The sequence below is a fragment of the Leptonychotes weddellii genome, chromosome 1 (genome assembly GCF_054177405.1).
Source record: "Leptonychotes weddellii isolate Sample4059 chromosome 1, ASM5417740v2, whole genome shotgun sequence".
In the NCBI taxonomy this organism is placed as follows: Eukaryota; Metazoa; Chordata; class Mammalia; order Carnivora; family Phocidae; genus Leptonychotes; species Leptonychotes weddellii.
This window is the reverse complement of record NC_138369.1, coordinates 157,533,119-157,548,611: the sequence shown is the minus strand read 5'-3', so window position 1 is coordinate 157,548,611 and position 15,493 is coordinate 157,533,119. Positions and strand designations below refer to the sequence as shown.

Here is a 15,493-nt window from a genome sequence, read left to right as displayed (position 1 = left end):
AAGGTTTTCCCGAGGCACATGAAGCTAAGGTTGAAAGCAGTTAAGGGTGCTTGAATTCCTATTATAAGCCAATATTCAATCAAAACGATTATTGCTAGCCATTAAAAAATGTACTAAGTATCAAGGGTAATAACTCTTGCATGTTATTACTGGGAATTCCTACAAAGCAAAAAGACTTTTGTATTGCTGTTTGCAAAGACTGCTTAATTTATTTGACGTCCTTGGGAAAAAAAAAAAAAAATCTGCTGTTCAGAAAAAAAAAAAAAAAAAGAGTAGTTTCGTCCCCATTATCTCTGAACAAGAAGTGTCAGGAAGCTTCAGGCTAGAATTAACATGAGATAGGCTATTACAGTTGTAAGAGCATTTAACAGCCTTCCCTACTGACTTCAGGGTGATAATATATACAGCCCCCTGTAATCTGTCTCCTCTGCTGCTCTTTTTTGCCTCTGTCCTCCTCTCCTTCTTTACGAATATACATGCCTTATTATAAAACATGGTAAGAAGTAAACAGCATTTTTCTACTAAAGTGACACCATTAGTTGGAGTTTTACCTTCGGCAAAGTCATATAAAGAATCGCTGCTTGAATGTAACCATTTTTAAAAAGCCAAACACAACATTCAAGTATAGAAATATCCCATGACCCATGTTCTAGAAAGTAAACCATATCTAGTATTCTTTGCACTAGAAAAGTGTTCACATGTTGCTAATTTACACAAACAGGGGATGCAAATTTAGTCAAGTTGAAGCTTAAGAAAATAATTGTTTAGAATTGGTATCTAACAATTCATGAAAAAAATGCAGTAGCGTTAAGGAGAGCTGAAGAATGTATCTGGATCATTCAGAATATCTGTAATTATTACTGTAAATAATAATGTCTACCTGGAACTGAATATGGTCCAAAGCACATTTAAATCAAGGCAGCCTTTTCTTTTCTTGAAACTTATAAGACAGAATGAATGTACCAGAAGAAATGTTTGAACATTTTTGTAAATATTTTATTTATTTATTTGACAGAGAGAGAGAGTGAGTGAGCACACAAGCAGGGGGAGCAGCACAGGGAGAGAGAGAAGCAGGCTCTCCACTGAGCAGGGAGCCTGATGCGGGGCTCGATCCCAGGACCCCGGGATCATGACCTGAGCCGAAGGCAGAAGCCCAACTGACAGAGCCACCCAGGTGCCCCTGAACATTTTTAATACATTCAAATACATGCCTGTATTTCTCCAAGCATTTCTAATTCAATTTCCCTTAAATTGATATTAATCCCCTTGAAATTAAAAATGTAAAGCAAAACAAAAATGACATAAGTATTTAACTCAAAATTTATTAAAGTTTAGGCATAAAAATATCTAACAAATAACAGGAATCTATGGAAATTTCTTTTAATTCAGTTGTTTTTAACCTTGGCATCATTGACATTTAGAACTGTGCAATGCTTTGTTGTGGTAAACTGTTCCTGATCATGGGATACTTAGCATCATCTTTGGCTTCTACCCATTAGGTTTTATTAGCACCTCCCCCACCACACCCCACCCCACCTGCACACCATGAGTTGTGACAAACAAAAAATGTCTCCTAAAAGGCAAAATCACCCTCATGGAGAACCACTACTCTAAGTGGAAGACCTAATCTAAATTCGACAATGTTTAATTACATTAACATTGGAAAAGGAGCTATCATCAAATTCTCAATTGCAAAATTCAGTTTGTTTTAAGAAACTAATACACATACTAGCTGCAATAAGACAGAGCTGGGCTTCGCCAGCATTTCCTATACACACCCCGGGAAAATGAAATATTATTACAAATACATGAGAAGTTAGTGGTCCAAATACCAAATACCAAAATGTAAAAATACCACTGTCTTAGTCTGCTTGGGCTGCCATAACAACATACCGTAGACTGGGTGGCTTAAACAACAGAGATTTATTTCTCAAAGTTCTGGAGGCTGTAAGTCTGTGAGCAGCACGCCAACGTGATCAGGTTCTACTGAGAGCCCTTTTCCTGGCTTATAGATGGCTACCTTCCAGTGTATGCTCACATGACTTCTTTGTATGTTCAAGGTGAAAGAGAAACCAAGCTCACTGGTGTCTCTTCCTGTAAGGGCACTGATCCCATATGAGGACCCAGTCCTTGAGATTTCATCTGAACCTTACTACCTCCTGAAGGCCCCACCTCCAAATACCATCACACTGAGGAGTAGAATTTCAATACGTGAATTTTAGGAGAACACAAACATTCAGTCCGTAACAACAATTAAATTTCTAGCTTAGGAATGACATGGTGGTTGAGATAAGAAGTGAAAATTATCTGTTTCTCTCTTCCTGGAAAATCAGAGAAATGATTGTCAGTTACTTTTTTAGTGTATTATATATGTATTCACTATGTTCAGATTAAATGAACATTATTAATACTACCTGACACTTTTATTGGTATAGTTAAATTTGAATTATTCTGATTCTTGAACTTGCCACCAGTTTGTGTTTTATTCATATGTACATAAAATAAAGAGATAAAAAGAAAAAGCACAAATTCATTTACCCACAAATCACACAGGGTCACAAAAACTATGTAAAGCAGTTTTTTGCTACTAGCTATAAAACTAATCTATGATGTCAGGAGTCTGGATGTGGTTACTTTTGGGCAAGGGGAAGGGAAAGTGATGCTGAGGGGTCAATAATGGTAGGTCTGAGAAATCCCTCTGAGTGAGGAGTGACTTAGAGTGAGTCTGGGGAGGTCATCTCATGAACAACATTGAATACACTTTATGATTCATCGAGCTGTGCACTTAGGATTTGTATAATTTTTTTCGTATAGTTCATACTGCAACAAAAATGTTTTTAAAAATTTGTTTTGAATTACAAAGAATTCAAGTCATGCATTTATTTCTTTTGTGGATTCCAAGATAAATAAGACAGCTTCAACCGTAAATGGGTCAAAGTCTAAAGAAAGATTTAGATCTGCAAACAGATTGCACAATGCAGTGTGATAAATGATAAATGACATATATGAGCAGAGTTCCTTGAGAACACAGATAAGGAAGTATTTAACTGTGTGTGGAGAAATCAGGAAAGATTTTATGACAAATAGCATTTGGACAGGACCAGGTAGTATGGCAAGAGCCCATTTTGCCACATACTAATTACTATAAAGTAAGTTAGCTTTAAAGAAAATGTGTAAACACAAGTTAGCTGATTGTAGCTAGATTTTAGTTTTCAGGTAGTTTCTATATTCTTGATAAAAACAAGCTAATCATTGGCAAAATGCAACTCAGTAAGAAATCTCTTGCCTTATTAACTAGTAAGAATTATCTAAATAGTAAAATAATAAAATAGTAGACATGGATATTTGTTTATGCTCCATCTTTGGGTGACTTTGTCATTGAAAGCTTTCTTTTTTTCTTCTTAATCATGTTAAAGGCAGAGGGTAAAAAGACAATAGAAAAGATGAAATAATAAAATGTCACATAAATGCTGATGGAGTACATTATGCAAATTGATACTATGCAAGTACTTGAGAACAGTCTTAGTGATAAAGAGATGTGAAAACATGAGTAAATGTCCTCAAAAATGATTGCCAATCATCAGTGACTGATTACAAGTAACAAAAAGTAACCCTTGAGGAAGAGTAATGGTTATGTTTTCACAGGTGTAAGCTTTAACCTTGAGGGAAATGCTAGCTTCTAGAAATAGAGTAGCAGTTGTAGCCACATTAACCAGAACTGCTCTGTGTACTAGCAGAGGGTCTGTTTCAGAGAGGTGTGAGAAAAAGGATTGATTTTCACAAAATCAGAAGTTAGGCCTAGGAATTTCTATGTTTTTATTGGAATTGTACTCTTGAGAATTACTTTCTTCTGTCAAAGCTACTGTTGAATAATATGCTGAAAGAATTACTCAACCGGGACTAAAATTTCGAATTATGTAAAACCCCTATTTACTTTTAAATTACTTTTTCCAGACATGATTTTAATTTGGGGATCTCTCATTCCTCCTTCTTCAGCAACATCTTTTTAAGGTGGAACCCTCGAACTAGTCAACTCTCAGAAGTACTTCTGAAAGCTTAAATTCCGAGATTCTCCAACAACCGCTGCTTACTTCATATCTCTGAGTCTCTTTTTCTACATCACATTTCTTCTTTGATCCCAACCAGCAATTCTATAATTAACCCCACCCTGCTTAGCAGTCCTATACTGATTTTCCCCATAATGATATTTTCACCACTTTCCTGATTCTTTCCCTTTCTCATCTTTTCTAGTACATTCTTAAAGCCAACCACTGTCCATGGATCAATAGGGGCATCATTTTCTGTTCTCTTTTATTATCAATGCCTCACACACTGGGAAAGGTGAATTACATAACAATGTCTATTGGTATTCACACAAAGTAATGGTTTCTACTTTAAACTGCACCAATAATGCACTTACTACTGTAATTCAATAGAATTTTTTTTTTTCTTTTAGAGAAACGTTGTGTTTAATGGTAAAGCTTAGCACACTTCAGCACCAGGCATGGCCTGAAGTCGAAGCAGCAGGGACGGGTAGGTGACCCTCATGGAACCTCACATGGCAAAGGGGATGAGGAAGGCGACCATCAAACAGAAGGGCCCCATGGCCTCAGAAAGGGCAAAGCCCAGAATGGCATAGGAGAAGAGCTGCTGCTTGAGAGACGGGTTCCTGGCATAGCTAATGGTCAAGCTGCCTAACACTGTTCCAATGCCAGCCCCTGAACCAGCCACACCAACTGTGGCAGCCCCAGCGCCGATAAACTTGGCTGCTGTGTCAATGTCCTGGGAGACAAGACTGGTCTGGAACTCCCGCTGGGCCACCTGGAGCAGGGAGCAGCTGTAGGGTGGCTATTTAACTGGGATCTCTGGCCTACTCAAGAGGGAGGCCGACACAGGCCTGATTAGATCCCTGGTACACCAGCCGGGATCAGAGCCGGGGAAATGAGTAGTGCCCCGGTGGTCTGCTTTTCCTCAGTTTCCTGGCTTTAGCTCTAGATCTCAGCGCTCAGCTCCCACCCAGCTCAATAGAATCGTAATATCCAAAGAATTCGAAGAAATTCTTTTCCAACTCTTTGAGACATTCATTGTAAATATTTACTATATTCTTTACTATACTCTGTAAATATTTACTATACTCTTTAAATCTCCAATCATATTCCACAGTCAGAAAAAGTGAATATCAGGAAAAAAAACTCCACTACTTCTCTACCATATTCAGTTATCTATATATAATGCCACAAATTCCTCTTCCGTCTCTGAGATCAGATTATTCTCTGAGAAAGACAGTAAGCCTTTGACCCATGAACTGAAAATTTTCTTTTCTTTCCTTCTTTGGGCTCTCTTTCTCTTTTGCATTATTGAAACGGTCTTTTACTTATCTAATTAAAATAGTTTGAGTCCGCTTCAATCTAAAAACAACTCTGTCTTCCACCACCCCTCCAAAAGAAAACAAAACAAACCAAAAAGCCCCAAACTTGCCTCAGTATCACTACCTCCTCCAATAGTTACTGATTTATTTCCTTCCCTCCATTTGTGGTCAAATGTCTTGAAAGGATATTTTGTAGTTACTTTTGTAAATATCTTAAGTTTCCATTTACTCTTTGTCAATGGTATATAAACTAGTGTAAACCTGGCTTTAGTATTTGTAAGAGACTATAGAAAGCTATATATGTGTGTGTGTGTCCGTGTGTGTGTGTGTGTGTGTGTGTCTTTGGGCAAGTTATATAACTCTCCTAAGCCTATAAAATTTTGATACCTATTGTGAAAAAGTTGGTACGGGAATTAAATGGCATAATGTTATATAACATTTGCACAATGCCTGGCATTGTATAACTGTTCCATAGATATTATCTATCACTATTCTTATTCTTTCATATTTTTATTCCTAATATTTCTGCTATCATTCTTCAACCCACTATAATCCACTTCTGCCCATAACCTCATCCCCAACAAGCCAATGGAATTGCCCTTGCTAGACTCATCAATGACCTCTTAATTATCAAATCCAATGTACATTTTAAAAGCTTTATTCTCTTTGAATATAATATTTGATGCTTGTTAGATGCTTTTACCACTTGAAATACTTTCCTTATTTGATTTTTTCAAAAATATTATTTATTTATTTATTTATTTATTTATTTAAGAGAGAGAGAGTGTGAGCAGAGGGAGGGGCAGAGGGAGAGGCAGAGAGAGAATCCTCAAGCAGATTCCCCCCTGAGCACAGAGCCTCATGTGGAATTCAAACTCACGACCCTGAGATTATGACCCTGAAATCAGGACCTGAGCTGCAATCAAGAGTCTGCTACTTAACCGGCTGAGCCACCCAGGCAGCCCCACCTTATTTGATGTTTATGGTATCTTTCTTAGTGCTTTGCTATTCCTACACGGTGTCCCTTATTAACTCCTCATTCTTAGTGAGCTCTTAAATACTGAGTCTCATCAAAGTCCCATCCTGGATTTCATTTCCTTCACTTTCTTGGAGGTTCCTTAAGATAATTCACTTCAACAGGACTAATGATTCTAGTTCCACATCTTCCCCGAGCTCTGAAACTATATTTCCAATTGTGTACTGAAGGGCTTCCCACAGATGTCTCATATACATATCAAAATAACATGTCTACAATGGAACTCATTTGTATTCCCCTCAAATAATCCTCTTCCTACAAATTTTATTTTAATTGTCTCCCTCTTGTAGTCTCCAATTCTAACTTTGGTCCTATCATATCTCAATTGAAATGTTCAATTCATCTTTTATCTAGTGGCTTTGCATTCCAGTTTATTCACCACAGAATTATCTCGAAAAATCAGATGTCAGTACCACCATGTAAAATGTACCTAATAGTACTGAACTGTACACTTTTTATTTTTATTTTTTTTTTAAAGATTTTATTTATTTATTTGACAGAGAGAGAGACAGCGAGAGAGGGAACACAAGCAGGGGGAGTGGGAGAGGGAGAAGCAGGCTTCCCGCCGAGCAGGGAGCCCGATGCGGGGCTCGATCCCAGGACCCTGAGATCATGACCTGAGCCGAAGGCAGTCGCCCAACCAACTGAGCCACCCAGGCGCCCCTGAACTGTACACTTTTTAAAGTGATATAATTTTTGTCATGTATTTTTTACCACAATAAAAAGAAATATAAAAATCAAATGCTGGGAAAAATTCTCTAGTGTTTCCCATTGCTACAAAAAGGATATTTCAAAACCAGGTTCCAATTTGCCCCTGTAAGTTCCTCTGCTGCCAATGTTTCTGTGATTCTTATCTTCACCCTATTTGTTGAATATTCCGGGACCCATCACTACCACTGGGTCTTTGCATATATTGTTCTCTCTGCTCAAAATATGTTCTTTTCTTGTCTAATGAACTCTTGTTCATGACTTAATCTCTAGTCTCTTTTCTGTTACATTTCCTCAAAATCTCCCAGACGGAGAGGCAGCAACTCTCTCATAGGCACTCCGATTAATACCATTATCGTAGAAATCTTTACTACAGTGCTTATCACCTTATGGTATAATTATTTATTTCTATTTTTCTCACCAGCTGGACTGTGGACACCTTAATCACAAGCCTATGCTTCATTAGCCTTTTTATCCTTAGTTTTTAGTGGAATTCCTAGAACAAAGTTGGTACTTATTATGGGCTGCACAAATCAATGAATGAGAGAGCATAGAAAGAAAGGTGGCAAATAACATCACAAAAATTGCTGTTACAGTACTTTATTTAAGATGCCATTAATTCCTAGAAGTACCATTATTTTATTTGTGATTGAGAAGGAAACAACTTGGCCAATTAAACTATAACATAATACTTTCTTAAAATATATTTTTCAAAAATTATATCATTACTGAAAGAGCTCTTTTAGGCTTAGTTGGATATCCAAAAAATTTTAAATGTAATTTATAAGCAAACTGTATTACTTTGGGCAAGTTATATTACTTTTCTAAGTCTCAATCCCAATTGCTTATGGAATTCTTAAAATATATTCACTTTCAGAGCCCACTCTTCTGAGGTTCTTTTTGACTCACTCATCAGTGAGCATGTTTTCACACTGATTGTCATTCTCTGTGCTTCTATGTTGTGGATGCATGGTTATTTTTTTTTAAGACTTTATTAATTTATTTGAGAGAGAAAATGCATGGGGGGAGAGGCAGAGGGAAAGGGAGAGAGAGAGAATCTCAAGCAGACTCCCTGTTGAGCATGGAGCCCTACGTGGGGCTCAATTTCATGACCCTGAGATCATGACCTGAGCCAAAATCAAGAGTCAGACACTTAACTGACTGAGCCACCCAGGTGCCCTGATGTGTAGTTATTTCTTACATCTACAGTATTTTCTTCAAAATTTTCATCTAGACTCTTGACTTCCATTTGACAATTTTTGATATCTAACACTTTATCAATCTTACTACAATGTGTCAATAGATAGTTTTCTTTCAAAAACAAGAAAGAGTGGCCTTCTTCAGATGGTGACTAAATGGTTGGTTGATTGAAAATCATGAGGTTGCAGTTGTTCACTCACACTGGCAGCAATAATGACTAAGTCATTATATAGTTTGAGTAAGCTTATTTTTAAACTAGCCTGGTGCATAGCCACTAACAAAATAAAATCAAGAAGTAAAACATTAACACTTGTGAAGAAAGTTTCCTAGTTGTCTCTTTCAGAAAACATTTATCTTGTTTATCAGCTAAGCCATTCACCAAGCATCTGTATGTGTGTGTACCCATGCATGTGTATGCAAATACATAGTAGCATTTTTGAGGAGATAGTCTGAGATATTCTTCAGAAATAGTTTGAGGTTAAAATTTAACATGGAGGAAACATTTGGCCATTGGCAGTTACGCACAGTGTCATGGTGATACATTACCTTTCTTCATCCATGCTTCATTTAGTGCTTTGGTATTAACATTATAATTGTACAGCATACCAAAGATCTCTAGGATTCATTAGCTTATCCTATTTGATTTAGCATATATTTATTTCACAAAAAAACATATTTATTCAGTTTTCCTCAGCTGAAAGAAGTAAAGGTGCTTTAGTTGCTGGAAATGAACTTGCTACTCTTTTCAATTAGCTGGAAGTTTCTGACCAATGGATGTCAAACATGTTAAAGATAATCCTGTGTTATAATTCAATTGGTCACACCAAATTCTCATTGATTTCAAAGTTCACTCATCTGTTCTGAGGTATATGGCAATTTTCCTTTCCTTCAATTGCATTGCTTGGTGTGTGATAGCCACTCTTTTTACAAACAACTCAGTAATAAATATATGTGTCTTATATTCTTGGATCTCATTAAAGCTTTCGGTTGTTCTTTATAAGAAATCTATAGAATTGTGTTCATCCCCGCCCCTCCCAATGAATGCTTCATTAATATCTAATTCATGCCCCACTGCTCTGGGTACGTACGTACCTTTCTGAGTATAAAATAACTTACTGTTTCGATACTGAATCACAAAGTAAGTAATCTTTTTGATGACATTTTCAGCAATGCACATAACTCAATTTAAGTGACAATATGAACAGCCATGATCGAGTTCCCATATATGCTGGAAATAGAAGTTACATCAAGACAGGCAGCAATGATTTTAAGTTGCCATCAGCTGTTAAAATGTTAGGGAAAAACATTCTTCCTTATAAACAACAAAATATTGTTGATTCCAAGGGAATTCAGCACAGTGACTCTTCCAAAACTTCTCTGTTTGTTCTCTACTCACAATTCTACCCATTTACTTATTTCTCAATAGATGACTTCACTTCCTACATTACTTAGAGAACGCTCAAAATTTTGAAGTGTGTTTTATACTCGCTGACTTCCACTTTTTCTCACCATCACTTGCTCTTTACCCCACAGTATCTTGACCTTCTGCACTGCACTAATGAAACCACAATTCACCGGTGATAATCACAAAATGGCCTTTTTCTCTGACCCGTGCTTTTCATTCACTATGTATGATTTTCACAATTTTGACTACCCACACTTGACATTCTCTTTCCTTCTGAATTTCCTAACACTTGAAGCAGCATTCTTCAACATGTTTATTTGTGTTACTTATCTCATTTTTCTTTTAAGAAGCTCAAATTTCACAAAAGGAAGAAGCTAAGAGAGGTTGGTAAAAGAAAGTGTAATGTTGAGGGCAAAATCCTCCCAGAAAGTCATAAAAAGAAAGGAATTTAGAAACACACAACTTTAACTTCCATCTCTGCCTGTGTTAATCCTGATTTTCTTCCAGGGAGGGCGAAGGGGTCAAGACAAAAAGGTGTTTATTGGGTTGTAAATGGTAGGAAATGTTCTCCCAAGCAGGAGGAGAAGGAAGTTGGGAGTTACTATCTTTCTCCCACATACCAAAAGATTACTAACATTCAGTAACATGCTTTTTGGGGGGGGGGCTTTATTTAAATTCCAGGTAGTTAACATACCAAGTAATATTAGTTACAGGTGTACAATTTAGTGATTCAGTACTTAACATACAATGCCCAGTGCTCATCACAAGTGCCCTCCTTAATCTCCATCACCTATTTCACCCATCCCCCTGCCCACCTCCCCTCTGGTAGCCATCAGTTTGAGTAACATGTTTTTAAAAGTCGCCACCTGGCGGGGAGAGGGGGGTGCCTGGGTGGCTCAGTCATTAAGCGTCTGCGACTCAGGTCATGATCCCAGAGTCCTGGGATCAAGCCCCACATTGGGCTTCCTGCTTGGCGCTTGGCGGGAAGCCTGCTTCTCCCTCTTTCACTCCCCCTGCTTGTGTTCCCTCTCTGGCTGTCTCTCTCTGCCAAAAAAAAAAAAAAAGGTAACCACCTGGGATGATTTCTTGGTTCACAACAATTTTTCCTATATTTGGGAATAGACTATTAATAAGCTAAAGTGGGAGCTTAGTGACCCTATGTGTACTCTGAATATCTGGGGTTAGATATCTGACCAAACTGGGCATATTGATTTGGTATCCTTGGAATTCAAACTTCAAAAAGCAGAAACACAAAGGCTTGCTGGGCATGTTAATAAATGTCAACACTGGGAGCAAAAAGGTAGTCCTTCAACTCTTAACAGTTGCCATAGTCCCTGCTGTTCTGATAAAATATACTGTTCAATCCTTCAGTTAAAGTTGTAATTTAATATTAAATACTGCATAGACTTACAGTGAGAATCTACCACTTCCTGATCCCTCCACTGAGAGATACAAAAACTCTGTAGGTTCAGGATATGTTTTCTCTTTTGCTGTCCCTTAAAGACTTTGGAATGAAATTTTATTCACAAATGTACCTGATCTGGACTTTCGAATTTCATTTCTTTTGGAATTTCATGCCAAAGTCCAAATGAGGTACATTTTGTGAATAAAGTTAAGTTATATGAAAATTTTGGTATGTAAACATCGTTAGAAAAAAATTTTTTTAAATGAAGTTAAATGTGATTCTCAGAATTTTATTTATTTTTTTAAATTTTTTTTTTTTAAGATTTTATTTATAAGAAAGAGCGAAACAGAGGCAGGCAGAGGGAGAAGCAGTCTCCTTGCTGAGCAAGGAGCCCGATTAGGACTCGATCCCAGGACTCTGGGATCATGACCTGAGCCGAAGGCGGACGCTTAACCGACTGAGCCACCCAGGTGTCCCTAATTCTCAGAATTTTATTATAAGGTTCAACCCATTTATTTTGTATCTCTTAACCATTTGTTTTCCTTATTATCAGGGCCCTGATAATGGCTATATGTTCAGACTTACTTTTTATTGTCTATCCTTTACAACACACCTGTGGGTTAGCAAAATATAATTATTCATACTGTACAGATGGTGGAATTAAGGTATAATGCCATCTAAAAGCTGAATAGCAGAGTCGGAACCAGAATTTATGATTCCCCAAACCTTTAGGTAGAGCAGTATTTCCAGTGATAGCCCTGCCCTCTCTTTAATGTTTGTGAACAAAAGGCTGCATATAATTGCAATCTCTAACAAAATGCCAACTATGTTTTCAGGATGGATTTGGCTCTTTCACTTTAATGGAAATATATAGTGTATTGAAATATAGATAATGGTTATTAGAAGAATTCTGATATCTCTAATCTGGTATAGATGTTATAGCTTTCCAAACTTGGTCACAAACATAATATCAATTCATCTTTATATCATCTTAGTTGTTTCTTTTTTTTTTTCTAATTTGTTATTCATCTTCTTTAAAGAGTGTGTCAAAACATAGTTTTTAAATTCCTACCTCATTTGATGTCTTGTTTAGGGTATGTTTATTAAAACAAGTGATGATCTCTGGTGGAAAACAAAAATGTGTTGTTGAAAAATGGCATGGGGCTAAGCATTTAACCCTAGGTGCCAGGTTTAAAAAATGCCAGCTTAGTCACCCAGAGAAAATCGTATTTTGTGACAAGTATAAAAATTCAGATTAAACTTACTTTACCATAGGTAAAGAAAGGACACAAGGAGAAATGTAATTTGGACTGATACACTTTTGTTCTTTTTTTAAAGATTTTATTTATTTATTTGACAGAGAGAGACACAGTGAGAGCAGGATCACAAGCAGGGGGAGTGGGAGAGGGAGAAGAAGGCCCCCCGCCAAGCAGGGAGCCTGATGCGGGGCTCGATCCCAGGACTCTGGGATCATGACCTGAACCGAAGGCAGACGCTTAACGACTGAGCCACCCAGGTGCCCCTACACTTTTGTTCTTACTTACAAAAAAGCTATATGTCAATATTAATAAAAAGGTTGTTTCCTCTCTAAAAACTAAGTACAGGAAGAAGAGATGTTGGCCTAGGTAGTACTCTTTTTCCCAGGGCCAATTCTGGAGAAACTAGATTAATGAAACACAGGATAATATCATAAATGATTTTCCATAATACCAAAATAAAAATAAATCTTTGCCGCACGTCTCATCCATATAGTATCTAAATTAAGATCTCTTCCAGGGTTTTCAAAGTTTAGTTTACCACCCATGTCATTCAGACTTTTTTCCTGACAGTTAATGAAGCTCAGGGGCTAACCTCAGTCATATGATTCCCATCCGTCATTGCCACAGCTGTGATGAAGCCCAAAATGAAATTCCAGTCTTCATTTAATTCCTGTAGCTTGTTACTGGTCAGGTAATCAAGCACAACTCCTGGGGTCTTGTGTTTTCAGATGAGGAAACTAAGGTCAAGTGACTTGCCCTGGGTCACACAGCAAGACATCATAAGGACAGGGAAAAGATCCAGTAGCCTTGGACTTTTTCAGACGTTACCAAGACCACTGAACCATACTACCTTCTCAGGTAATTGCCTTCTTTGATATCAAGTGGGTCACATTGTATTACCTCTTTTTTTTTTCTTTTTAAACAGAATACTGTGTTGTTGTTTTTTTTCTTTCTTTCATCTTCTTCTTTTAAACGGGTATTTAGAAACGCTGTTCTCTGCATAGTGTTTCTGGTAATTATCTTCAAGGAAACCAGAATACAAATTTAAAGTACTCATTAACATGCTGATTAGAAATTTCTCTCAAAGACTCAAAAGGCTGGAAGAGACCCCCAGAGATCATCTGATCCAGCCCCTGACTTCAGGCATCTTTCACCTAAACAGTCTCCAGCAGATGGAAAACTATATTTATGACCCCCAAGGAGAGAGTCTCCAACCTCCTTTGGTAACACAACCCTGTGCTTAGATCTGCTTTACTATGTAATGGATTATGGGCAAAATGTAGAAAAAGATACAGCCCTCTCTTGTAATGTCAGATATTACTAAATGACTAAAATTAACCATAATTTATATTTGTATGCATATAATGTAACTGACCAACATTTCTGATCCTATTTTGGAGAAGTCTAGCTTGTCATTACGCGTTCTCTTGACATAAAACCTGTTGTAATTTATTTTTCAGTGTAAAAACATATCCTAGAATATGCTGAATCTTTGTAATTTGGGGTTAAAATGTCTGCCCTTTTTATTTTTGTGCTTTTGGCTTCTGCAATGCAGATGCAGAATATATGTCTCATGGAAATGCTAGTACTTCCTCTCAATCCTTACCCTAGCACCCCAACCAGGATAACCTTAGGCCGGATTTGAGAAAACTGAGAATTAAGAATGGTCTCTGATGACTTAGAAATTAAATGGTGATCTGGGTACATGTGTACATCTTGACTTGTTCATGGGAATTGCCTTCATCATGTTCTCATTTCCTTAGCAGATTGTGGATAAAAATCTTCAAAAAATCCCATCTCCATAATCCCAATCCCATTTCTGCACCATTCCTTTTAGGGACTGATCTCACCTCTGCCCATTTATGCTTCTGACCTAGAATAATTTTGTCTTCATCAAAATTAGACTATCTTTATAAGAATATTAATGAGTACTCTCCTGAACTCCACATTGAATGGCAGAAATTATTTGTTGAAAGGAAAAAATTCCTAGCTTGAACGTACCTAAGAGAATGAGAAGTTTGTCCAAAGGTCTGGCCCCTCATATCTACACAACCAGCTTCAATGAATTACATGAATTATATCCTAGGCACTGAAGGTGTTGGGAACATCCTGTCATTTCTTCATAAGTTAAGATGTTTAAATGTATCAACAATAACAGCAGATTTCTCAGACTGTCTCCCAGATCTTATCTCTTCTTGTGTATTCTCTGCTTTCTTATTAAGACAGATCTCTGAGACAGGTCAAGCATTGGCTTGAGAGTTGGATCATCTGAGTTTCTAGCTGTAGACCTTTCACTGGCCAACAGTGAGGTTCAGCAATTTTTTGCTATCGGTCCTTGATATATTTATTTGCAAAACAAAGAGCTTGTAATAGATGACCTATAAGATCTCTTTCACCTCTAAAATTTTAGCATAAGTGAATGAAAAAGTGAAGAAATGGATGACTGAATAAAGTTATTGAGCATTTTGATCTAGATTACCTAGTTGGTCTTTCAATAAAATTGAGTGATATATTTAAATATGCATTTTTGAAATGTATTTCATTGTAAGCTAAATTTTGATTGCATATTGTTCACTCAATATAACAGATATTTATTGGACCTTATGTGCTAGATATATGTGAAGGATTAAAAAAAAAGCAGTCCATTATTTAAACTTTAAATATGTTGGTGGTTAATACTATGGATGCAGCTCGAGTCCAAAATTAAATATCAATTAAATAAAAGTTTGGTTAAATACTAATGTATTATATCCCTCAAGCAGAGAATTTAGAACAAAGTATTAAACCAAGTCTGTTTCAATGAAAAATTTCATGTCAGGTTTGTCCAAATATCTTTTACTCCCTTTTATAGAAATCTATTAGGGCTGATATGAGAAAGCATCAAAAATACTCCTGCCAAATGAAGGCTAGGTAGATGAGATGACCATTTTGTACACATCTAACCGTGGCACAGTAATAGTAAAGAACAGCATATGCATGTCAGTAAGGTCAACGGTGCTCTTTATAATCATATGGGAGGTGTTAGGTACCACTGAAAAAATTCTCCAACTAGAATAGCCCAAAGAATGTTATGTGGAACCAATGATTCAGACTGTATTTAAAAATTAGTCTC

The 15,493-nt window shown here is 36.9% G+C and overlaps 1 pseudogene; it reads right to left on the bottom strand.

Annotated features, from left to right (window-relative positions):
• Positions 1-4,438: 4,438 nt before the first annotated feature.
• LOC102749305 (ATP synthase F(0) complex subunit C1, mitochondrial pseudogene) lies at positions 4,439-9,489 on the bottom strand (annotated as a pseudogene).
• Positions 9,490-15,493: the final 6,004 nt, after the last annotated feature.